The sequence below is a fragment of the Bos indicus genome, chromosome 27 (assembly GCF_029378745.1).
Source record: "Bos indicus isolate NIAB-ARS_2022 breed Sahiwal x Tharparkar chromosome 27, NIAB-ARS_B.indTharparkar_mat_pri_1.0, whole genome shotgun sequence".
Lineage (NCBI taxonomy): Eukaryota > Metazoa > Chordata > Mammalia > Artiodactyla > Bovidae > Bos > Bos indicus.
In genome coordinates, this window is record NC_091786.1 from 10,963,233 (window position 1) to 10,989,756 (window position 26,524).

The following is a 26,524-nucleotide window of genomic DNA, read 5'->3' on the forward strand; positions in this document are numbered from 1 at the left end:
CATGTATAAGCCACTTTGGATAACTGCTGCAACGTTGAGCTTTAAGCCAACTTTTTCGCTCTGCACTTTCACTTTCATCTGTATATACACATCTTTAATTATGTTGACTATAATTGATGGCTTAAAGTAGGAACCAAAGCATACATTTATTATGCCACTATTTTGGTAAAATCCTTAATCAGATTATTTATCATCATGAAACCAATATATCAGTTAAGAGCTATATGAACAACACTTTCATTCATTCTAACATTTTTTTCTAAAAACATCAGGAAAAAAATCCTGAGAGAAATTCACAACAACGATGATTTTCTAGCCTCTCATGTCTTTTTGATATGAGTTAATTTTGTAAACCAGGGGACAAACATTAGTAATTTTTCTTAATTGAAATGGTATAATTTCTAAAAATCATTTTTTTTCAGAGCAAAAGCCATGAAGAAAGTCACCTATTTATAATATGAAACACAGAAATTAGACTAAAATACCTTAGTCAAATATAGATACCTACTTCCAAAGAATTAGTTATAAAAATACTTTTTCAAACTTCTAACTTAGAAAGCATGTATCCAATTAACCATTGCCTTGAAGGCTTTTCTACTTGGACCTCTTGAGGTAGAGGTCAAACAGAAGAGTTAATTGCAAATTTCAAAGTGGAATTTTAGGACAAATTAAAGTATTGCTTTCAGAAATCTGATTTGTCATAGATACCTTGTAATTTGCCTGAAGATATACTCCACCAATGTCTTCATGTAAAGTAGTTTTGTATTGGCTAACAATGCAGGGTAGTAAAAGATAAATTAGTTTAATTACTTCATTGAATGTACGGTCTCAATTTGGCAGGCCTGTTTAATGATAGATCTAAAGTGGAAAGATGTATGTGGTTAAGAAAAACAGCATAAGGGTTACTTAACCTTAACAACAGCATAATCTCAACCCCAAGCACAAAGTTAACCATATTTTGATATGCAGCTCAGCTAGGGGGTACTATTTAAATAGATAACTCATGCAAGCCCTAAGACTATTATTATCTTGAATAATTTATTATCACTAACCTCCTTTATCCCATCAAATTTCACTAGAAAAATTTCTCTTTCTAAGGAAGGCAGCAACATTAGCTTGCTGCCTATCATTTAGTCTCTTGGAGAATCTCTCTGGGATCATCACACCACCAAACAAACACCAGAAATTAAATTAGTTTGTTCAATGTGTGTTTAGGTCAAGTTGGAATAGACAAAAGCTAGATCCTAACTCCATAGAATGGTTCCTTTGCTCTTTGGCATACATCCTTTTTCTTTAAATGAATGGAAAAAAACAAACAAACAAACAGCCTGGAAAAGAGTCCTTTATTCATCTACTACTTTTCTTCTATAATCATCTTTACAGAGTATAGCTGCTAAGATTCACAGTGGCTTATGCTTAGGAAGTATTGCCTTTAAACAAAGACCAAGAAAACCCCACATATCAAAATATCAAGTGCACACACTCACAAATGTAGTTCAATAAATCACATGGATATCTATGTTTTTGGGGATTCAGTACTCAGAGATGCTTCAGTACAACCTGTATACCTTCAGGCCCAGGTAAATGCTTCCCAAATCTCTTGCCATTTGTGCTTAAAACAAGAGTTTACTCTGTCCAAATGCCATGGTCTTCTGTGGCTTGTGCCTCTATACTTGTTGAAGATGAATTATGATTTGGAGTATGGAGAGGGACTGAGCAACTAAAATGCATAGGATGCTCATCTTTTCCTTTGAATGAATGAAATAAATATTTTGTAATAAAGTATTTTTCTAGAACTGTTGAAAGTTCATTTTCACCCATATTGGTGTTCCAATTTGTGACCTTGAGTATATTCACAAATTATTGACATATTCTGCCCTTTTGAAAGTGGCAGTTGAGGAAAATTTAGTAAATTGAGCAATCTAATTTTTATTTTTTAGATGAATGTAAGTTAAATTACAGAGAAGGCAATGGCACCCCACTCCAGTACTCTTGGCTGGAAAACCCCATAGATGGAGGAGCCTGGTAGGCTGCAGTCCATGGGGTCGCTAAGTCAGACACGACTGAGCAACTTCACCTTCACTTTTCACTTTCACGCATTGGAGAAGGAAATGGCAACCCACTCCAGTGTTCTTGCCTGGAGAATCCCAGGGATGGGGGAGCCTGATGGGTTGCAGTCCATGGGGTCGCACAGAGTCTGACATGACTGAAGCGACTTAGCAGCAGCAGCAGCAAGTTAAATTAATTGAGAGCAATCCTTGTTTCCACATACCATGTTAGTCCATTCCTTTGCTATATAATCTTGCATTATATCTGATTTATTCATGCACTCACTTGTTTGAAGTGTTTGCATGTCTTATTTTGTGAAGTGCTGCAGTTATCATTCTTGTACATGTCCCTTTTTTATATGTGCAGGATTTCTCCTGGGTATGTGATTGGGATTGCTGAAGTAAAATGTGATATGCAACACCAGTTCTTGATCTTGGCAACTAGATGGGATATTGAATGCTAGGAATGTGAGTAGCTTTATTTTTTTAATGTAGTAAATGGAATTAAATTTCAATTTATTTAATTAGAATTTGCTAAATGTGTCAGTGTATTAGAAAATGATACATATAATGGCCAGTAATAAAGCCAAGCAAGGAGTTCCTGGAGTCCTGGGCATGGGGGAAAGAGTGCATTTACAAAGAGAAGATAAGAGCATAAGATGCTACTTGGTTCTATACTTGAAGAAAGGGTGGGCGTAACCATGAGAAGGAAGCCATGAAGAATCTGGAGGAAGAGGTTATAGACACTAAGGCTGTGTTGTGCCTGAAAGTTTGAGGAAGTGTAGAGAAATTCATGTGCCTCAGTGATGTGAATGAGAAGAAAATGATAGAGATGAGGTCTCAGAGGCGAGAGTCTATGAGTATGTCTTTTCTCTGTATTGGTTGTTGTGTGTGTCTTTGGGGAGGAAGCAGGCATGTTTATTATCTTGGTCTGCTGGTAGAAAGGAGACAGTGGACTTTCACTCCACTTTACCAGTGGAGATAGTGTATAGAAACATGCATCTGTAAATTAAACGAAGCCCCTAACTTCATCAGCCTTTAAAACAGTATTCCACGCATGAAATGGTTTCACTAAGAGTCCTGCTTGGTCATAAAATGACTTTTCCAACCTAAAAGATGACTGATGGGGATTAAGAGTTAAAATGGTATTGCTGTCTGACAGCTAAGTGGAGATGTCATGGGCCATGAGAGAGTGAACATTGAACTGGGGAAAATTTGGTCTAATCTTCAAGCATCTGAATTTTTTATTGTCGTATAAAAGAAACTCTATTCTGCTTCTGAATCTAGATGAGATATTTCTCCAAAGTCTGAGGAGAAAAGTTTTTCCTAGACATTAATACTTTTCCTAAAGATTTGGTTTAAATTTTTTTGCAGAGGTCATTAGAAAAGTTTTTGTCCTGGAAAGGATACTAGGTCAATAGAGTTTTATTTGAAGTTGCAAGTGCTCGGAGTGCTTCAGAAGCAGATGCTTATTTCTGCAGAGGTATCAGACATCATTCTTGTAAAAATATTAGCCTATATGGTAGAAAATAAAAAATAAGTATTATAGAGTGTCTTACTTTCTGCCAAAGGTTATTCGGAAACTTCTGAATGATGAGGTCAGTTCTTTGAACAGTTAATGTCATTCTCAAGATTATATTTGATACAAGTAAAAATTACAATAGACAAGTTTAAAAATCAGTTCAAGAAGCTGAATGTGTGAATCTGTTATTTTTATGACTTTGTGTAAAGTGAAAAACATGCATAAAATTGTAGACGGTTTCATGAAGCATTAGAAAGTGGGAAAGAATATTCTTATTTTGAATATTTATGAATTCATGGAGAGAATTCTTTAGAATATATTAGGAAAGACTTGAAAAAATTAATATCATTCTAATAAATATCAAATATTTTGTGCCATAGGATGGTTTTTAAATCTGCTGCCTGCCTATCTATCTATCTATCTACCTATCCAGTTTCTTTGTCTTACATTTAGAATGTAAAGGTTTGGAAAATTAAGGAGAGCCAAGGAACTCCAGACGGAGAAGGCAATGGCACCCCCCTTCAGTACTCTTGCCTGGAAAATCCCATGGACGGAGGAGCCTGGTAGGCTGCAGTCCATGGGGTCGCTAAGAGTTGGACACGACTGAGCGACTTCACTTTCACTTTTCACTTTTATGCGTTGGAGAAGGAAATGGCAACCCATTCCAGTATTCTTGCCTGGAGAATCCCAGGGATGGAGGGGCCTAGTGGGCTGCCATCTATGGGGTCGCACAGAGTCGGACACGACTGACGCGACTTAGCAGCAGCAGCAGCAAGGAACTCCAGAAGTAAAATATCTAGAGAAATAAGCAAGACTTTGCAATTCTGAAAGTGTTAGTCATTAAGATATTATCCATATTAAAAAGCAAGGAGCTGAATAGATGGCTAGAAAACATGCTGATGGAAGAAAAGCATCTGATGCAAGAGACCCCCTGGGACCCTCCCTTCTCCTCTTGCATACGCACAGCACTGCTGACACATAGAACATAACAGAGAGGTTCTGTTCAGACAGGGAAGCTATGGAGCAACTGCTGTGACTTACCAAGAATAATGGATTTAAAGGTCAAAAACTATTCCTGACCCTGTCTTTCTTTTTTCTTATTTACCAACATTAAATAACTCAAATACAAATTGGATGAAGGTGTGAAGGAATGATCCCACAGTCATTTCTGGCCATCTTACTTAACCAAAAGTTTACCATGGCTGATTTCTCTGGTCTGTGTGTTATGGAGGGGAAAAAAAAAAAAAAAGGTTGTTCTGGAGAGGACATCATTTGCCTGCATGTGAAGGCTACTTTTGTTATGAAAAAGCCTCACTATGAAATTTGGTTGGTGGCAAGATTATAGCAATCTTCAAAGCCAGGTGTGTCCCCTCACCTGGGGCACTGGCATACGTTAGAGGCAGAACTAGTAAGATGCCATGGCCCACAGGGATGAGCCAGAGAGGGCACACAGGCAGCATCAGGTTCTTCTGGCAGCTCTGTTGGAACTGAGGACTGGAGTATCAATGGCTGGGTTTCAGTAGTGCCAGCAGCAGTAAGAGCATTCTAGTCACACTGGTGCTAAGTGGCCAAGCCTCTGGTCTCTTGGTGCTTCTGATTCCAGGGAGATTTCAGAATCTGCTTCCCTGGGTTTCTCATTCAATGAGCCAGTTTATATATTTCTAAATTCATTTTCTTCCTGTGTGGCTGCACTGCGTTTCTAATGTCTGCAGCCAGCAACCAAGAATGCTGACTGAGGCAAGTGTTGAGAAATGTTTCCTAGATTTCAACAACTTTTGCTCATAATTTGATACTTTTAATAGATTTTCACTTTTCATGTGAATAAATATCTGGTGATTTGATAATTTACATGGTATTTTCCTTAAGAATTGGACATGAAGTTGTGATTGGATGACATGAGTGAAAAATAGATCTTATTAGTTGATATTGTGTTTTTTTTAACTTAGTGATTTTTGGGGGGATTGATCCTAAATTGCTTTTTCTCAGTCAATAGGTTAATCTTGTTAATTGTTTCATAATAACACATACTTTCACTTCTGTGATTTGGAAATATTTATTCCAATCTTGAGCATTCAATAAGCGAGAATCATCTGTACTTGGAGACAAATTTATTTTTTAAAGGATACAAAGAAAAGAGCCATCTTGTAAGAAAGACATAATATTTCCATCTTCTGTCTCTTCTTTGATTTCTAAACTCTTTAAGTGGAACCACAAACACTAGGGAGACCTGGCCTTTTTGGGACAAGTTTAGAATAAGTGGGTGAACCTCAGGGGGCAAATTTGAAAGGAAATATCCTAAAGATAATTAAGTACATTTTTCAAACTAAGGGAAAATGCCTATGTGGGGCATATTTTTGTTGAAACTCATTTTTTAACCTGCAACTACAGGATAAAGATTATTGTTGCAGGTTGTCAATAGAAATTGCCTTGAGAATCCTTCTCTTTGAAGCTTGTCCCTGAGTTGCATATAAAATTTACAATAACAAAGTGATTATTATCATTGTATTCATTTTATTTTCATATTTAACATACCTTGTAAGTGAATCTGTACCAAACGAAATACAGTTCCCCGTTAGCTAAACTTATATTTTCACCTTTACTTCAACCAGAATGGAGAATTTAAATTAATGGAATGGTGAGATGTGTATGGATAAAAGAAAAGGTTGAAAACTAGGTCCTCCTGGATTTTCTTAGTGCAAATCCCACCTGATCTCTTTTTTTGCTACGGTACAAAAGTTGGCCTTTGTGTAACCAAGTATAAAACTGGCCCAAATCTAAGCAGAATCTCATTTTTAAAATGAATACTAAACTAAAACTCTTAAGCATATGAATTGCAAAGATGCCCTTATGGCCACAGGTTTCATGGATGGGGACAGTGCAGCGATTTGGAATAAAATAGTTACATGTGACATACTTTGCTCATCTCATGCACAGTTTGCTGGTAACACATTCAGACACATTCAATGTCAAGATGCTCTTTATAGAATGTTGTAAACACAGCTGTAAATATGCACTATTTCTTTTAAATCTTCATTTTTATTGCCATTATACATAGTAGAGTCGTGAGAGTTTCACTAGGGATTTGGGTCAGGTTTGAAACATGTCCTTGAAAGATTTTAGTAAAGAAAGGAGATATCCAAATTCATGATCTTGAGGTGTTTCATCAAAATCTACATTGAATACAAGTAGATTATAATGTGACCTATGATTCAGAAATGCAGTAAATAAGGTAGCAAGGAAAAATGCAATTGAAGAGAGAGTGATCTAGCACTAAATATTCAGATGGGTATCATATAAAGGCAAATAGTTACTTCAGTTAACTATTTGCATCACCCAAACAGGAACTTTTTTTTGACCTCTTCACTAACAAAACAATGAAAGACCTGACATTTCCTATCAGCTTCCATACATTTGTTTTTTCAAATTATATGCATCGTTTTCCTCTTATGTACAATGTGAAATGATTCATTACAAAGTTAAGTGTGAGAACTGACTCAGCATAAGTAGGCTGATGTGACACCATAAGTTAAAAGTCAATTTTTTGTTTAATTATTCCCAAACATTGACACTTTTAGCCAATAAATAATTATTTAAATTTTCAAAGTTAAGCAATTATGATTCCAAAACAAATCGTATCTTGAATAGGAAAAATAAAGCCTGAAATGTGCTACATTATATAATAATTCAACACAAAATTTAAAATTTATATACATAAAAATGTTTTGCTTGCTTTATGACATACAAAGGCCAGTAAACTTGAGTTAACATATGAATAATTTAGCGTACAAGTTTTAAAAATTGGGTGAATGCTACATTAAATATAGGAACTTATTTTGAAAACATTTATAACCAAAATATGTGTATAGAGAACATAACAAAGTTTGTTATTATACACATACTATTTCCAGTTTGTAGATTCTGATGTTCTCGAAATAATTTGAACATCTAAAGGAAAAATATAACAGGCAAAGTTGTTTTGATTTTATTAGTGTGTATTTTTTCCCTCATTTTTAAAATAAGTATTTAATTCCTTTTCTCACCACCTGTGAAGCACTTATTATTATTTTCATAATTCAGATGACAAATAGAGAGGTCCAGAGGTTATGACTGAGGCTACTGAAATAATCAGCAGTAGATTCACAGTAAAGATAGTTATTCATAAGCAACTTTATTCAAAAGCCACAGGGCAAAAGTATGTGATACTCTATCTCTTTTCTTACTCATGTATTTTCCTACTCCTTCCTGCTCTTTCCAAAGCTTTAAGGGACAGTTGTATAATTATATCTCAAAATAGCTTTTTAAAATTAGCAATGTAAAAATAAATAAAATTTGGGAAAGTGAAAACTACAGAATATAAGGTACTCTATTAAGTGGCTGGAGCATCTGCACTTGAGTATATTTTTAGTTGAAATCTCAGTGAAATAAAATACCTCAAACATAATGCTTTAGAATGACAATTTTTAATAGGAAAAATACAGTAAAAATTCAATTTATTTAGACTAGATATACTAAAATTGTTAAGTAAATGCTCACACACACATGTGAAGAAGATAATGGAATATGTGAAAAAAATTCTGAAATCTGCATAATAACTAAAGCTGTGGAAAAATTCATTGTGGTTTTGGATGTCTAATATTTTTAAGTAGCCTAAGAAATTGAGACAGGATAATTTTCTATTTGAAAAAAAATAAATCACATTATTTTCCTTTTTGACAAATGATTATTTTTCATATAATGTTAACAATATAAATTACATTATGACAGACATTACATCAGTTATTCAAAGCTCAATTTTTAATTAAAATTCTCATGAGCTACAGCCAAAATGAAAATTAGTGCCTTGAAAAATTGAGCTGAGAAATTCTCCCAGAAATGTTTAAGAAAGCTACAAATAAAATATAAGAAAAAAAATCAATATGAAGAATAGAATTAGAAGAACTGATTTCTCTCTGAGGAAACTTTAAAGAAATGGATACTGAGAAGAAAAGAACATATATTTATAGTAATAATATCAACTGTCTGATTCCAGAGATATAGAAAAGCATAGTTTAATATATTTACCCTGAAATGGTTGGCTCATAAAGCTCCAAAAAAGGAAAAACAAGCAATAACTTGCTAGGGAGTTTTAAGAAAGAATATCAGTGACAATCTCCCAGAAAGAAAACAGAGATCACATAAAAGGAAAGAATATGAGATCAACTGCATGTTTGTCAAGCACAACCCTGAGTGAAAGAGTAATATGAGGCAATCTCCCTGAACTGCTCTAAGGAAAGCATTTTACCCAGTCGTTTAAATGCATAAGTGCTAAATAAAGAGATGCCAAGCGTTCAAGTCCTTAGGAAACTTACTGTATAAAGAATATATCTAGAAGAAAAACTTTCTTTTGTAAATAGGCAGTGATTCACAAATATAAACACAAGACACTACTGTTTCAAAGTACAGGAAAAACATTAAAGATACACTAAGTTTTTAAACTTACTGGGAGAGTAAACATAGTGATTAAGTTTTAACATCAATAAGGAGAAAAGTAGAAACACGGGCCTCAAAAAAATTAGAAAATTATAACGAGTACAAATTTACCTCTATTGTAAAAATGGCTAACATTCTAAAGTCGTCACATTTTTAAAAGAACATATATTGCATCCAAATGCAAATATGCACACAGTTTAAAGGATAATTAAAACATGAGCACCCTTGTTCTCCACTCCCAGATTAAGGAATAGAACCTCAGTAGAATGTTATTGGAGGTTTCCCTTGTAGCTCAGTCGATAAAGAGTCTGCTTGCAATGCAGGAGACCTGGGTTTGATTCCTGGGTCGGGAAGATCCCCTGGAGAAGGAAATGGCAACCCACTCCAGTATCCTTGCCTGGAGAATCCCATGGACAGAGGAGCCTGGCGGGCTACAGTTTATGGGGTCACAAGAGTCAGACACGATTAAGTACACAGCACACACAGAATGCTAATTGTCCTTTGATTTTGATTCATCTTTTTTCCTTCTCTCTGAAAGTAATCATAACCAGGAATTCTTGATATTTTTGGTTTGGTTTTATGGTTTTACTACATATGCCTCCCACTATCTATTATCTATCTATAATTTTGCTGCTTTTTTGTATAAATAGAATCATATATTTTAATTATTTTTGATTTTATATTAATTGATTTATATTAATTGATTTTGAGAATCAATCATACTTATGCATCCAGATTTATTTCATTTTTAAAATTGTTTTATAGTCTAATATTCTTTGGTATGATTATACCATAACATAATCATCCATTCTACTATTCTATTAATGGAAATTTAGGCCACTGTTTTTTTGTTTTCCTATTCTGATAAATGCAGCTATGGAGAAAAGTCTTCTAGTGCAAGAGCTTTGTTTGTTTGTGGGTTTATTTTGGTCATTTTTTTTTTCTTTTGGTTTTGGTTTGTTTGTTTTTTGGTAGGGTTTGATTCCTGCGTTAGGAAGATCCCCTGAAGAAGGGACAGGCTACCCATTCCAGTATTCTTGGGCTTCCTTGGTGGCTCAGATAGTAAAGAATCTGCTCGCAATGTGGAAGACCTGGGTTGAAGACCTGGGTTTGATCCCTGGGTTGGGAAGATCCCCTGGCGGAGGGCAATGCACTCCAGTATTCTTGCCTGGAGAATCCCATGGACAGAGGAGCCTGGTGGGGTATAGTCCATGGAGTCACAAAGAGTCCAACAGGACTTAACGACTAAGACAGCACACAGCAAAACTTAAACCTTGCTTATTCCATGAACATATGAGAAAGTTAACTTAGGTAATTTCTTGTAGACACCACTGAGAATCATAGGAGAGACTTAAATCATCTTCCTAAAGTGGTATATACCAGTTTAAACCAACCTCCTGCTATCTGACAATTCCCATTGTAATAACCAATCATTATCAAGGTTAAACTGCCTTCTCATTTCCACTTTATAAGCCAACCTGCTATGTCTTGCCTCTGAGCTTCATATCAGCTTTAGATCTGAAGACTTCCACTTCTCAGTCTATTATTCCATGCAATAAATTCTTACCAAGGGAACATTTCGTGCAAAGATGGGCTCGATAAAGGATAGAAATGGTATGGACCTAACAGAAGCAGAAGATATTAAGAAGAGGTGGCAAGAATACACAGAAGAACTGTACAAAAAAGATCTTCATGACCCAGATAATCACGATGGTGTGATCACTGACCTAGAGCCAGACATCCTGGAATGTGAAGTCAAGTGGGCCTTAGAAAGCATCACTATGAACAAAGCTAGTGGAGGTGATGGAATTCCAGTTGAACTATTTCAAATCCTCATAGATAATGCTGTGAAAGTGCTACACTCAATATGCCAGCAAATTTGGAAAACTCAGCAGTGGCCACAGGACTGGAAAAGGTCAGTTTTCATTCCAATCCCAAAGAAAGGCAATGCTAAAGAATGCTCAAACTACTGCACAATTGTACTCATCTCACACACTAGTAAAGTAATGCTCAAAATTCTCCAAGCCAGGCTTCAGCAATCTGTGAACCATGAACTTCCTGATGTTTAAGCTGGTTTTAGAAAAGGCAGAGGAACCAGAGATCAAATTGCCAACATCCGCTGGATCATGGGAAAAGGAAGAGAGTTCCAGAAAAACATCTATTTCTGCTTTATTGACTATGTCAAAGCCTTTGACTGTGTGGATCACAATAAACTGTGGAAAATTCTGAAAGAGATGGGAATCCCAGACCACCTGATCTGCCTCTTGAGAAATGTGTATGCAGGTCAGGAAGCAACAGTTAGAACTGGACATGGAACAACAGACTGATTCCAAATAGGAAAAGGAGTACATCAAGGCTGTATATTGTCACCCTGCTTACTTAACTTCTATGCAGAGTACATTATGAGAAACGCTGGACAGGAAGAAGCACAAGCTGGAATCAAGATTGCCGGCAGGAATATCAATAATCTCAGATATGCAGATGACACCACCTTTATGGCAGAAAGTGAAGAGGAACTCAAAAGCCTCTTGATGAAAGTGAAAGTGGAGAGTGAAAAAGTTGGCTTAAAGCTCAACATTCGGAAAATGAAGATCATGGCATCCAGTCCCATCACTTCATGGGAAATAGATGGGAAACAGTGGAAACAGTGTCAGACTTTATTTTTCTGGGATCCAAAATCACTGCAGATGGTGACTGCAGCCATGAAATTAAAAGACGCTTACTCCTTGGAAGGAAAGTTATAACCAACCTAGATAGCATATTCAAAAGCAGAGACATTACTTTGCCAACAAAGGTTCGTCTAGTCAAGGCTATGGTTTTTCCTGTGGTCATGTATGGATGTGAGAGTTGGACTGTGAAGAAGGCTGAGCACCGAAGAATTGATGCCTTTGAACTGTGGTGTTGGAGAAGACTCTTGAGAGTCCCTTGGAGTCCATTCTGAAGATCAGCCCTGGGATTTCTTTGGAAGGAATGATGCTAAAGCTGAAACTCCAGTACTTTGGCCACCTCATGCGAAGAGTTGACTCATTGGAAAAGACTCTGATGCTGGGAGGGATTGGGGGCAGGAGGAGAAGGGGACAACAGAGGATGAGATGGCTGGATGGCATCACTGACTCGATGGACGTGAGTCTGAGTGAACTCTGGGAGTTGGTGATGGACAGGGAGGCCTGGCGTGTTGCGATTCATGGGGTCGCAAAGAGTTGGACAGGACTGAGTGACTGAACTGAACTGACTGAATACTATGTTACTGATCTGATGTTATTTTTTACAGTTTCTGGTTTTTGATAACACACAGAGTTTCACCTTCACTAAGATTGCTGGATTATTTTACAATGCACTTGTACAAGATTACATTTCAAAACTGCTAGTGTATAATGAGAATAGCTCTTATATCACATCCCATTCCTTCTGTATATGATCATATTCTGCTTTGTTTTATTTTTAAAGAATAGAAGTTGTAAATTTTACTACAGATAGTGTAATCAATACTTTCCATTATGGTCAGTACCATTATTGGATTTAAGAAATTCTTAACCACTGGAAGAGGAGAAAGTACATTCCTGTTGTATCTTGTAAACATGTTTTGTCTGCTTTCTCTTGCCACAATACCCCGGAGTCTTAAGACTCTTGGTGACTCTGACTGTATTTTTCAGGAAAGTCTTGGCTATTTCTTGCCCTTTGCCCTTTCATGTAAATTTTAGAATCAGGTTATTTTAAAAAAATGATATTGAGATTTTGATAATGATTGCATTCTACTTATCTAATGATCAACATGGGGAGAACTGACAGTTTCACACTATTGGATCTTGCAATCAAACTCATGGTAAATTCTCCCTTTATTTACATCTACATTCAGTGTCTTTTAATTAAGTTTTATTCTCTATAAGGAAATATTCTCCTATAAAATTTTGCATATCTTAATTTGTATATAGTGATAAGCATTTTTTAAATTACTTAAATAAATAGTAAAAATACTATTGCTAGTGTATAACACTGCAATTGACTTAATATTGTTAATCCAAAAAACTTGGTACCTTTACAAATTCTAAAATTTCCATTGCTTTCTCTGGGGTTTTCTGTACAGATAATCATGTGATCTGAAAACAATGATGCTTTCACTTTCATTTTTTTTTCTTTTCTTCTCTTAATGTCAAGAGTGTTTACTACAATGTAGAACAGAAGTGGTGATAGTGTATGGTCTAAAAGTAACTGCTATAAATGTTTTTTTAATATTATATTATCTTTATTTTATGATGCTCTTCATTAAGGCACTGTATTTTAAATTTGTAATAACTTATTTTACTCACAACTGGATATGGGTTTTTTATCAAAACCTTTTTTTGATCTATTGAAGTAATTACATGTTTTATTGTTTTTCCTTTTATCTTTTAAACAGGAATCAATCCAACTATGTTAGGCTTACCTTTTTTTAATTCATTACTAAATTCATTTTGCTAATATAGTACTATGTGTTAAAAACTGGGATGATAAGTAATTTTCTTTTCTCCTATTACTTTCCTCTTCAGATCTTGGTATTAAGGTTTTGTTAATCTAGTAAAACTAGATGACAAATAATCCTTCCTTTTCTATTCTCTGTAAGAGTATATGTAAGATTGGGATCATTTATGCTTTTGATATTTGGTAAGACTTGCTTCTAGGGCCACTTGAGTCTAGCATTTCATTCATGTAAAGATCTTAAGGTACTGGCTGAGTTCTTTAATTGGTAGTGAACTATTACGGCTTTCAAGTCAATCATGACTCTATTTTGGTAGGCCATTTCTAAATTTATTTTTATTTTATCAGTGTATTAGCATGACAGTTGTCATATCTTATAATGCTAATTTAATCTCTGTAACATCTATATTATTTCTCCTTTTTCATTTGAAATATATGCATATATTCTTTGCATATATGTGTTTGTGTATTCATATTTGTATGCATATGAGTAGCCAAGTTTTTTTTTTTTTAATCTATTTTATTCTTATTTTCACAGAACCAACTGCATAGGCTAGGTTATGCTGTGGGTATAACAATCCCAGACTTTTAGTGGTTTAAACTTACTGGATTCATTGTACTTAATTTCTATTGCAATTCAGCATCCTTCTTTTTGTTTGTTTGTTTTTAAATTATAGATCCTGTCACCAGGTTGTAGGCTGAAAGAACACCCTCCAGCAGGGACTTCCTCACTAGTCACCAGTGCCACCAGTATGTAAGTTGAATGAACACTCAAATTCTAAGTCACTGCTGTGCACAATTCCTTAGCCAAAATGAGCTGCAAGGCCATCCTTGAGTTCAATGTCATAGAAAGGAATTGGAAGGAGAATAAAGATAAAAGGTGAAAAGTTCTTAAGATGTCCATGTAGACTTTTGACTTTATTGCTACTCTCTTTTCATTGATTTCAGCTTTATATCTATATAAATATATCTGTATCTATATATCACATCTTCTTTATCCATTCATATCTTTGTGGACACTGGTTGTTCCCATATCTTGGCTACTGTGAACTTGCTGATGCTTGTTTTCATTCCCTGTGGATAATAACTCAGAAATGAGATTACTGGATCATGTAGTATTTCTATTTTTTTAATTGTTTGAGGAACCTCGATATTATTATCCATAGTGACCTTACCAATTTATATTCCCACTATTAGTGCATGAGTGCACTTTTTTTTCCACACCCTTGCAAACACTTATTATCTCTTGTCTTTTTGACGGTAGCCATTCTAACAAGTGTGAGTGATATCTCAGTGTGGCTTTGATTTGCATTTTCCTGATGGTTAGTGATATTGAACACCTCTTCCTGCCCCTGTTGGCCCTCTGTATGTTTTTTTTTTGGATAAATGTTTACTTAGATCCTCTGCAGCAGCAGCAGCAGCAGCCCACTTTTAAATTGGGTTTGGGTTATATGATCTCTTTAGGTATTTTGGATATTAACCCCTTATCAGATACATGGTTTGCAAATATTTTCTCCCATTCCATGGGTGGCTTTATCATTTTGTTGATGGCTTCTTTTGCTATACAGAAGCTTTTTACATTTTCTGAACAAGGCTAGGTTCTTTATAAAACCCTTTAAATTTGATGTCACTTCTAGTATGAAAGTTTTGTATCCTTCCATCTTTTTAATCACAAAATCAAACATTAACTTTACTGTTTGCACACCCAATATTCATTTGGGATCATTCACCTTTATATTTTTCCATTTGTATTGAAAAATAATTGAAATATATCATATAAAGTTAAGCTGCACAGCATGACTTATTTATATATATTGTGGAATGATTACCACAATAGATTGAGTAAAGATACAGTAAAAAGAAAGGGAACAGACATTTTTCCTTGTGATGGGAGCTCTTAGGATCTACTCTATTAACAACTTTCCTGTATATCATAGAGCAGTGTAAACTGTGATCAGTACTCACTTTCCATCCATAGTAGTTATTTACCTTAAACATGGGTTATTTGTACCTTTTAATTGTTTCCTCCGATTCCTCCTCCTACCCAATTTCCTCCTATAAACGCAAGTCTGATCTCTTTTTCTATGAGTTTTGTGTTTGTTTGTTTTAAATTTGATTCTACTTATAAGCAAGATCATACAAGATTGGTCTTTTTCTGACTGGTTTATTTCACTTAGCATAATGCCTTCAAGGTCAAAATATACATATTCGTACATATTCAAATTACATATGGCCGCAGTATTCTTAATACATCAGCCTTCACAATGCAATGGGACAACACCTTTTATATAACCCAGAAATTTCTATACTAAACAAATAACCAAGCTTAACAGAAAAGAGTTTTAAAGAAATTCAGGGGCTAATAACCTACTTTACACACATAGGATTCAAACCATATAAACACATATTCATGTTCTCTTTTTCTTACATACCAAGATTTCAAATTAAAAATATAAAGAATAATGATTGAAAATTAATAGAAAACATGAGAAATGTACATAACATATATCATGAAAGTTTCAACAATTGTATTGAGAGAGTTAAAAAATGTGAAAGATGATACATCCTATCCTACATGGAAAGACTTAGATATTTTGGAGAAAGATAGCCATTCTCTCCAAATTAAGCTATTGCTGTAAAGCAAGTGAATGACAACAACGTTTTATTTCGTATTAATGTTTTAGGTTCATTGCGGATCGGCTACGGTCTTACTAAATATATCTTCACTCTGGAGACTAGGAGAATGAAGCTGTTTCTATCTGGGACATTGCCATTTTTGTGGCAGAGGAAATAAAAAGCATAGTGGAAATATGATGGCTGTTTCTCCTTGGAAGTGGCATCTTACTTCGTCTCATGATTCATTAATTAAAGCAAGTTACATTGGCAAGAATGATGTCAGTGTGGTAGGAAAGTATAATTTCCCACTGAATGTGTTTTTATTAGCTTCCTATTACTATGGTGACAAATTAGTACAATTTGTTATCTTATAGATTTATTGTCTTGTTCTAGAAGTCAAAAGTCTTAAAATCAAAGTATCAACAGGGCTGCATTCCCTACGGATGGTGTAGGGTGAAACCCTTCTCCTTGGTTATCCAGCTTCTAGAGGCCACCTGTTTCTTGGTTAGTGGCTCCTTCCTCTATTTCAAAACCGGTAGCACAGTTTCTTCAAATTGCTCCTTCTCCTTCTCTCTCTCACCTTTGCCTTTGTCATCACGTTTTCCTCTTTTACAGCTACTCTCCTGTTTCTCTTTGACATGTACCTTTATGATTACATTGGGCTTGATAGAAAAATCTAAAATAATGTCTCCATCTCAAGATTCAAAAACTAATCATATCTGCAGAGTTCTTTTTCCCATGTATATTAACATATTCACAGTCCCTAGGCATTAGGACATAGACATTTTTGGGAGATTAGTTTTCACCCTGAATAACAGTAGAAAAGAGGTGAATAGCTGAAAATTAAGTAATTTATATGGGTTGTCCTCTTGATTATAAAATTTATATCTCTGCTATTTATACAGAATATGCTCGGCACCCTTGACCCCAGAAGTACATGGAAAGGTCCAACTTAGCATCAGAATCCATGTCCAGGATCACAAGTTTTCTATGTCAGATTTGTATATAGCCTTTCTTGGAGCAGAGATCAAAGAATTTAAAGGACACACTTAATAAGTACAGTGTGATTAAGCTAGGTGTCAGCAGTCTGTGAACTGAAAATGTCCAGATGTACAAGCTGGACTTAGAAAAGACAAAGGAATCAGACATTAAATTGCCAACATCCTCTGGGTCACAGAAAAAGCAAGGGAATTCCAGAAAAACAACCACTTCTGCTTCATTGACTATGCTAAAGCCTTTGACCGTGTGGATCACAACAAACTGGAAAATTCTTCAAGAGTTGTGAATAACAGACCACCGTACTTGCTTCCTGAGAAACCTGTATGCAGGACAAGAAGCAACAATTAGAACCAGACATGGAACAAGGACTGGTTCAAAATTGAGAAAGGAGTACATCAAAGTTCTACATTGTCATCTTGCTTATTTAACTTATATGCAGACTACATCATGCAAACGTTTAGGCTGGATGACTCACAAGCTGGAAACAAGATTTCTCAGAGAAATATCAGCAACTTCAGATATGCAGATGATACCACTTTAATGGCAGAAAGTGAAGGGGAATTAAAGAACCTCTTGATGAAAGTGAAAGAGGAGCATGAAAAAGCTGGCAAAAACTCAACTTTCAAAAAACTAAGATCATGGCACCTGGTCCTATAGCTTCATGGCAAGCAGATGGGGGAACAGTAGAAACAGAGACAGATTTAATTTTCTTGGGCTCCAAAATCACTGCAGGCCAAAATGCTTGCTCCTTGGAAGAAAAGCTATGACAAACCTAATGCAGTTCAGTTCAGTTTAGTCACTCAGTCATGTCCAACTCTTTGAAACCCCATGGACTACAGCACGCCAGGCCTCCCTGTCCATCAACAACTCCCGAAGTTCACCCAAACCCATGTCCACTGAGTCAGTGATGGCATCCAAACATCTCATCCTCTGTCATCCCCTTCTCCTCTCGCCTTCAATTGAAAAACCAGCATCAGGGTCTTTTCAAAGGAGTCAGTTCTTCCCATCAGGTGGCCCAAGTATTGGAGTTTCAGTTTCAACATCAGTCCTTCCAATGAATATTCAGGACTGATCTCCTTTAGGATTGACTGGTTGGATCTCCTTGCATTTCAAGGAACTCTCAAGAGTCTTCTCCAACACCACAGTTCAGAAACATCAATTCTTCAGTGCTCAGCTTTTGTAATCGTCCAACTCTCACATCCATACATGACTACTGGAAAAAGCATAGCCTTGACTACAGGAACCTTTGTTGGCAATGTAATATCTCTGCTTTTTAATATGTTGTCTAGGTTGGTCATAACTTTTCTTCCAAGGAGCAAGTGTCTTTTAATTCCATGGCTGCAGTAAACATCTGCAGTGATTTTGGAGCCCCCTAAAATAGTCTGTCACAGCTTCCATCCCTTCCCCATTTACTGCCATGAAGTCATGGGACCAGATGCCATGATCTTAGTTTTCTGAATGTTGAGCTTTAAGCCAACGTTTTCACTCTCCTCTTTTACTTTCAAAAAGAGGTTCTTTAGTTCTTCTTTGCTTCCTGCCATAAGGGTGGTGTCATCTACATATCTGAGGTTATGGATATTTTTCCCAGCAATCTTGATTCCAGAGTGTGCTTCAATCAGCTCAGCATTTCTGCATATAAGTTAAATAAGCAGGGTGACAATATACAGCCTTGACGTATTCCTTTCCCAGTTTGGAACCAGTCTGTTGTTCCATGTCCAATTCTAAGTGTTGTTTCCTGACCAGTATACAGATTTCTTAGGAGGCAGGTCAGGTGGTCTGGTATTCCCATCTCTTTAAAAATTTTCCACAGTTTGCTGTGATCCACACAGTCAAAGTCTTTGGTATAGTCAATAAAGTGAAATAGATGTTTTTCTGGAACTCACTTGCTTTTTCAATGATCCATGGATGTTGGCAATTTGATCTCTGGTTCCTCTGCCTTTTCTAAATCCAGCTTGAACATCTGGAAGTTCTTGATTCACATCCTGTTGAAGCCTAGCTTGGAGAATTTTGAGCATTACTTTGTGCAGTAGTTTGAGCATTCTTTGGCATTGCCTAGACAGCATATTAAAAAGCAGAGACATCAAATGCTGACAAAGGTTCATATGGTTAAAGTTATGATTTGATAGACTTCCCAGATATCTCAGTTGCTAAAGAATCTACCTGCTATGTGTGAGACCCCGATTTGATTCTTGGATAAGAAAGATCCACTGGAGAAGGGATAGGTTACCAACTGCAGTATTCTTGGACGTTTCTGGTGGATCAGCTGTAAAGAATCTGCTTGCAATGGGGGAGACCTGAATTCAATCCCTGGATTGGGAAGATCCCCTGGAGAAGGGAAAGGCTACACACTCCCGTATTCTGGCCTGGAGAATTCCATGGACTGTATAGTCCATGGGGTGGCAAAGAGTCGGACGTGACTGAGCAACTTTCACTTTCACATGTGCACGTGCTAGTTGGACCATAAAGAAGGCTGAGTGCGGAAGAACTGATGCTCTGGAACTGTGATGCTGGAGAAGACTCTCTAGAGTCCCTTGGAGAGGAGATCAAACCAGTCAGTCATAAAGGAAATCAACCCTGACTTTGCATTGGAAGGACTGATGCTGTAGCTGAAGGTCCAATATTTTGGCCACCTGATGTGAAGTGGTAACTCATTAGAAAAGTCCCTGATGCTGGGAAAGATTGAGGGCAAGAGGGGAAGAGGTTGAGACTTAATGGACGTGAGTTTGAGCAAACTCTGGGAGATCATGAAAACCAAGAAGCCTGGCTTGCTGCAGTTCATGGGGTCGCAAAGAGTCAGACACAACTTAGCCACTGAATAACAACAAAAACACCACAGCAAAATCTGAGTAACTTACAACTATGTTACATTTATGCTTAGCTTATTTTATGTGTCCACTGTGGGTCAGTTTTTCCATTCCATATTCCTTGATTCTGCAGCCAGATTATAGAACTCACTAAGTTATAAATTACTTAGTTACAAGGATCTCATTTGTTATGTGGTACAGGTTTTAGCAAATAGTAGGCCATTATTACTCATATTTTTCATATATAAGAGATTTTATCATTAGAAAAAATCACAGAGGAAAAGGAAACAGTAAATAATATGAACATCTGAATATATGTGTGCTTGTGTATATATATATATATGTTAAAAACACAAGTAAAAAAGTAAAAATGAGCAAAATTGGATCATTTGTAGAGATGTGGGTGGACCTAGAAGCTATCACAAGGAGTGAAGTAAGTCAGAAAGAGAAAAACAAATATCACATACTAACCTAGTTAATATAAGAGGGTTATATTAAGAATGTTTCTCACAAAGAGTTGGACATGACTGAGCGACTAACACATGCACATACAAAACTTATAGTTGTGAATCTAGAAAAATGGTACAGATGAACTAATTGCAAGGCAGGACTAGAAATGCAAACTTAGAGAATGGACACGTGGTGGGGGGAGAAGGGGGAGTGGGAAGAACTGGGAGATAGGAGTGATGTATATACACTACTCTGTGTAAACTAGATAGCTAGTGGGGACCTGTTGTATACAGCAGGGATCTCAGCTCGGTGGTGCTCTGGAATGACAGAAAAGCGTGGGATGGGGGTAGGGCTGTGAGGGAGGTCTAAGAGGGAGGGGATATATGTATACATACAGCTGATTCACATTGTACAGGAAAAACTAACACAACCTTGTAAAGCAATTGTACTCCAATAAAATAATAGAATAAGAAAAAAGAAATAAAAGTTTGCATTGTCATGTCAGATTCACATGAAAGAGTCCTTACCCATTATGAAAGGTTTTCTGATAATTTTGGTGTAACAAGTAATCATGTACAGTGGAGGCAGGGAAGGAAGACTGAGACACCGAGGGCATGTTCTCTGGTCTTTTATTTTCTGCCCTGGGCATGAGCTCCCTGGCCCAGAATAACAAAAGAGATTTCTAGTGAGAGTCATCAGATGCCTCAAACACAATGAGAACATTTTGGTTATGAATCATACAGTTGTCACTTAAGCACATTTTCCAAGGAGAGTACCCTGTAAATATAAATATTCTAGGTTTGTTTTTGAAAAAGCAATACTAAACTGCAGGCAGTCTGCTAAAGGCATTCCATAGATAAAAGACTCTTCTGGTAACAATATAATTAGTCTATTTGCTAAGAGGTCCAATTATCAGCATGTTTTCAGGAAGATTAGCCTAGGTCATCTGCCTTTCTTCTCAAAATTTCCCACAGGTAAGGAGAGAAAAATGGGTCATGGTCCAGTTGCTTTAACTCTTTAAAACTTTGGTAAAATCAGAACATCAGAAATAAAAGTCTAAGGACTAATTTCATATGTGTAAGAAAATATGCTATAAAATAGACTAGTAAGTACATTTTATATAGTTTAATAAAATGTTCTAGAATCTAATAGCGGAGAAGGCAATGGCACCCCACTCCAGTACTCTTTCCTGGAAAATCCCATGGATGGAGGAGCCTGGTAGGCTGCAGCCCATGGGGTCACTGAGAGTCGAACATGACTGAGCGACTTCACTTTTACTTTTCACTTTCATGCATTTGAGAAGGAAATGGCAACCCACTCCAGTGTTCTTGCCTAGAGAATCCCAGGGACAGGGGAGCCTGGTGGACTGCCGTCTCTGGGGTCACACAGAGTCAGACGTGACTGATGTGACTTAGCAGCAGCAGCAGCAGCAAAATCTAATAGATATATGGGCAATTGGTACTGATAACAATTGTAATGTAAAAAAACAACTTAATTAAAGAACATATATTTTGCTTTACTAACATTATGAAAGCAGAAGTAACAATAAAATATTGACAAATTGATACTTATTATTTTCCCTTTGTCTATATAATGGTAAATTAATAAAAGGACTTTATAAATTAATTTACCAGCATGTTACAGTCCATGGGGTCACAAAGAGTTGGATATGACTGAACAACTGAGTACACACACACACGCACACACACACACACACACACACGAATGTTAAAGAACTATATGTACTTCTAGATGATCATATGTAATGATTGCTAATATACTTGTGAAATAAAATAGGTATGTGCATGCATGCATGTTCTGTCCAAATCTTTGCAACTCCATGGACGGTAGCCCACCAGGTTCTCTGTCCATGGGATTTTCCAGGCAAAAATACTGGAGTATTATTGACATTTCTTTCTCCAGGGGATCTTCCCTATGTAAGGAAGATCAAACCCATGTCTCTTGCATCTCCTGCAGTGGCAGATGGAATCTCTACCACTGTGCCACCTAAGTAACCCTAATACAGGCATAGGCAAAGCTATAAAGTAAGAGTATAACACTATAAATTATAAAAGTGAAAAGTTGTAATAGCCAAATAAACTGCAATATGAGAAGAGCTAAGTATGCCAAAAGGTAGCAACTCTATGTCAGCATGAAAAGCTAATTATCATGGATACCCTATGTGTAGATAGATTCAATGTCTCCATCTGCAGCTCTACTTCTAAGTTGTCTAACATATGAAAATTGATAAGAATTTCAAATTCCTTGTGACACATGATAAAAGTAATAGCAAATATTTTTAAAATTTTGCACAGCAGGTAATATGATTACCTAGAAGTAAAAATAAACCTAAATTTTAATGCAAAGAAATAGCCCTAGTTAGCATGTCTCAGGATTATACATATGTTAACTAGGACAAAACTGCTATGATCCTAAAATGATACAATATATAAGTAATGAATCAGTGAGTAAAAAGTCAAAATTAATTTAATCTTCAATAATATAAGTGGATTTCATCTCCAGAATTTGATTTAAGCATCATTGCTCTACAATAGCTTGCATTTGTTTTATTGTCTATAGAACTCCTCACTATAGTATAGACCCTGACCTTGGACCTCTTCCTTGTTGGATTGGCTTCAACTTAATGTTAAAAGATTAATGGTAGTTATTGGTGACTCCAAGGATTTTGTGACAATTTAAATTCAATAGTATTGAAATTTGTTTCATTTAAATGATTATAATTTTCAGAAAAAGTAAGAGAGTTGCAGAAAAACATCTATTTCTGCTTTATTGACTATGCCAAAGCCTTTGACTATGTGGATCACAATAAACTATGGAAAATTCTGAAAGAGATGGGAATACCAAACCACCTGATCTGCCTCTTGAGAAATTTGTATGCAGGTCAGGAAGCAACAGTTAGAACTGGACATGGAACAACAGACTGGTTCCAAATAGGAAAAGGAGTTCGTCAAGGCTGTATATTGTCACCCTGTTTATTTAACTTATATGCAGAGTACATCATGAGAAACGCTGGACTGGAAGAAACACAAGCTGGAATCAAGACTGCCGGGAGAAATATCAATAACCTCAGATATGCAGATGACACCACCCTTATGGCAGAAAGTGAAGAGGAACTCAAAAGCCTCTTGATGAAAGTGAAATTGGAGAGTGAAAAAGTTGGCTTAAAGCTCAACATTCAGAAAATGAAGATCGTAGCATCCGGTCCCGTCACTTCATGGGAAATAGATGGGGAAACAGTGGATACAGTGTCAGACTTTATTTTTCTGGGCTCCAAAATCACTGCAGATGGTGACTGCAGCCATGAAATTAAAAGACGCTTACTCCCTGGAAGGAAAGTTATGACGAACCCAGATAGCATATTCAAAAGCAGAGACATTACTTTGCCAACAAAGGTTCGTCTAGTCAAGGCTATGGTTTTTCCTGTGGTCATGTATGGATGTGAGAGTTGGACTGTGAAGAAGGCTGAGCACCGAAGAACTGATACCTTTGAACTGTGGTGTTGGAGAAGACTCTTGAGAGTCCCTTGGACTGCAAGGAGATCCAACCAGTCCATTCTGAAGGAGATCAGCCCTGGGATTTCTTTGGAAGGACTGATGCTAAAGCTGAAACTCCAGTACTTTGGCCACCTCATGTGAAGAGTTGACTCATTGGAAAAGACTCTGATGCTGGGAGGGATTGGGGGCAGGAGGAGAAGGGGACGACAGAGGATGAGATGGCTGGATGGCATCACTGACTCGATGGACGTGAGTCTGGGTGAACTCTGGGAGTTGGTGATGGACAGGGAGGCCCGGCATGCTGAGATTCATGGGGTCGCAAAGAGTCGGACATGAATGAGCTACTGATCTGATCTGATCTGATTACTATTAGAATATGTTTTACTTCAAAGCTTAAAAATAACTTTAAAGGCTTTCTTTTTCTCCATCTTGATACAGTTATGTCCAAGGATAGCAAGTAGACATAAACATAATATGTTTTATTGCTGAGTCTTCACATAGTCATCTGTATAATGGAACCCAAGTATAGAGCCTTTAAATTTCAAGTGCAAATGAGTTTATATACTGTGAATTATGAGAGCATTTCAGGGCACACAAAGGTCTTCAGAATATTTTGGTTCATGTGTAATTGCTGTAAACCTTTGATATAAACCATTTAGCTTTTACTTTATTACTCTCCCACATGCTTGAAAGGTGGAAAACTATAAATTATATCCCAACACTAGGAGCAGAGCTACACCAACCTAAATTATTACAGTACAATAAGAACTGTGACATCACAGTCTCAGAATTTAAAAAAGGAGAAAGCTTTCAGTATATTGAGAAACCTAATTTAAAAGCTATTCTAATATTAACCCATTTAAATTGTTTCTTTTCAGTGTAATTATTCAGGGGCTGCTCATATTCCTTCCCTGTTTCAGGAGGGGAGGAGGGGGTTTTACATTGATGTTATCAATAAAATATGTATAGTGGCAGAACACAGTCTTGTAGAACTGAAATCGACAACTAGATTTTCAAGTTGTCAAGACAGGATCACTTATTGAGATCAGTTCAGTTCAGTAGAGAAGTCATGTCCGAATCTGTGACCCCATGGATTGCAGCACGCCAGGCTTCTCTGTCTATCACAAACTCCCAAAGCTTGCTCAAACTCATGTCCATTGAGTCAGTGATGCCATCAAACCATCTCATCTTCATTCGTCCCCTTCTCGTCCTCAGTTCAGTTAGTTGCTCAGTTGTGTCTGACTCTTTGCAACCCCATGCAATGCAGCATGCCAGGCTTCCCTGTCCATCACCACCTCCCAGAGTTTACTCAAACTCCGGGAGTTGGTGATGCCATCGATGTCCATAGAGTTGGTGATGCCATCCAAACATCTCATCCTCTGTCATTCCCTTCTCCTCCTGCCTTCAATCTTTCCCAGCATCAGGGTCTTTTCCTATGAGTCAGTTTTTTGCATCAGATGGCCAAAGTACTGGAGCTTCAGCTTCAGCATCAGTCCTTCCAATGAATATTTAGGACTGATTTCCTTTAGGATGGACTGGTTGGATCTCCTTGCAGTTACTCTCAAGAGTCTTCTCCAACACCACAGTTTGAAAGCATCAATTCTTCTGCTCTCAGCTTTCTTTATAGTCCAACTCTCACATCCATACATGACTACTGGAAAAACTATAGCTTTGACTAGACGGACTTTTGTCGACAAAGTAATGTCTCTGCTTTTTAATATGCTGTCTTGGTTGGTCATAGCTTTTCTTCCAAGGAGCAAGTGTCTTTTAATTTCATGGCTGCAGTCACCATCTGCAGTGATTTTGGAGCCCAAGAAAATAAAGTCTGTCACTGTTTCCCAATCTTTTTGCCATGTAGTGATGAGATTGGATGCCATGATCTTAGGATTTTTGAATGCCGAGTTTTAAGACAGCTTTTCACTCTCTTCTTTTACTTTCTTCAAGAGGCTGTTTAGTTCCTCTTTGCTTTCTGCCATAAGGGTGGTGTCATTTGCATATCTGAGTTTATTGATATATCTGCCTGCAATCTTGAATCCAGCTTGTGCTTCATCCAGCCTGGCATTTCACCTGATGTGATCTGCATATATGTTAAATATGCAAGGTGACAATATACAGCCTTGATATACTCTGTTCCCAATTTGGAACCAGTCCATTGTTCCATGTCTAATTCTAATTATTGTTTCTTGACCTGCATACAGGTTTCTCAGGGGGCTGGTAAGGTAGTCTGTATTTCCTATCTTTTGGAGAGTTTTCCACAGTTTGTTGTGATCCACACAGTCAGAGGATTTAGCATAGACAAGGAAGCAGAAGTAGATGTTTTTCTGGAACTCTGTTGCTTTTTTGATGATCCAGTGGATGTTGGCAATTTGATGTCTGGTTCCTCTGCCTTTCCTAAATCCAGCTTGAACATCTGGAAGTTCTCGGTTAACATAATGTTGAAGCCTGTCTTAAAGAATTTTGAGCAGTACTTTGCTAGTCTGTGAGATGAGTGCAATTATGCAGTAGATTGAACATTCTTTGAAATGTTGGAATAAAACTGACATTTTCCAGTCCTGTGGCCACTGCTGAGTTTTCCAAATTTGCTGGCATATTGCATGCAGCACTTTCACAGTATCATCTTTTAGGATTTGAAATAGCTTAACTGGA

General features: G+C 36.7%; 1 long non-coding RNA gene across 2 annotated transcripts in view; it reads left to right on the forward strand.

Annotated features, from left to right (window-relative positions):
* LOC139180208 (uncharacterized) overlaps positions 1-26,524 on the forward strand; it is a 162,796-nt gene that overhangs the window by 74,427 nt on the left and 61,845 nt on the right. For both annotated transcript variants that reach the window (XR_011564520.1, XR_011564521.1), the window contains exon 2: positions 14,172-14,248. This is a non-coding gene — a long non-coding RNA (uncharacterized lncRNA). The remainder of the gene's footprint in view (positions 1-14,171; positions 14,249-26,524) is intronic.